Genomic DNA, 380 nt, shown 5'->3' with positions numbered 1-380 from the left:
GTGAAGACAAGTAGTGTTTTAAAACAGATTCAGCTGTTATTGTACCTCATCCTGAGCCTCACACAGAAAATTCTGCTTCCAGAAGAGATCATTTATGGTGGCACCATGTTCACTTTGCAGCTGCAGGAATTACAATGGAGAAAAGCTTGCACAGCACTGTGGGGCTACAGCCCATGGCTCAGGATGCTGCTTGCAAGATGGGCAGGCTTTGCATCTATAGACATGTTCACCGATAAGGTGCAGCACAGCATCCTTCCCTTGTCCTACAGAGAGAGCATCTCATGGTATATTTAATAAGGATGCTTTTGCCAGAGCCTTAGCTGGCAACTTATAAAACCTTTTAGCAGTGCTTGTGTGTCAGGAAAAGTGTCACTCTGGAA

This window comes from Antrostomus carolinensis, unplaced genomic scaffold, assembly GCF_000700745.2.
Source record: "Antrostomus carolinensis isolate BGI_N321 unplaced genomic scaffold, ASM70074v2 scaffold12279, whole genome shotgun sequence".
NCBI classification, from domain to species: Eukaryota; Metazoa; Chordata; class Aves; order Caprimulgiformes; family Caprimulgidae; genus Antrostomus; species Antrostomus carolinensis.
Note: the sequence above shows the minus strand (reverse complement) of the source record.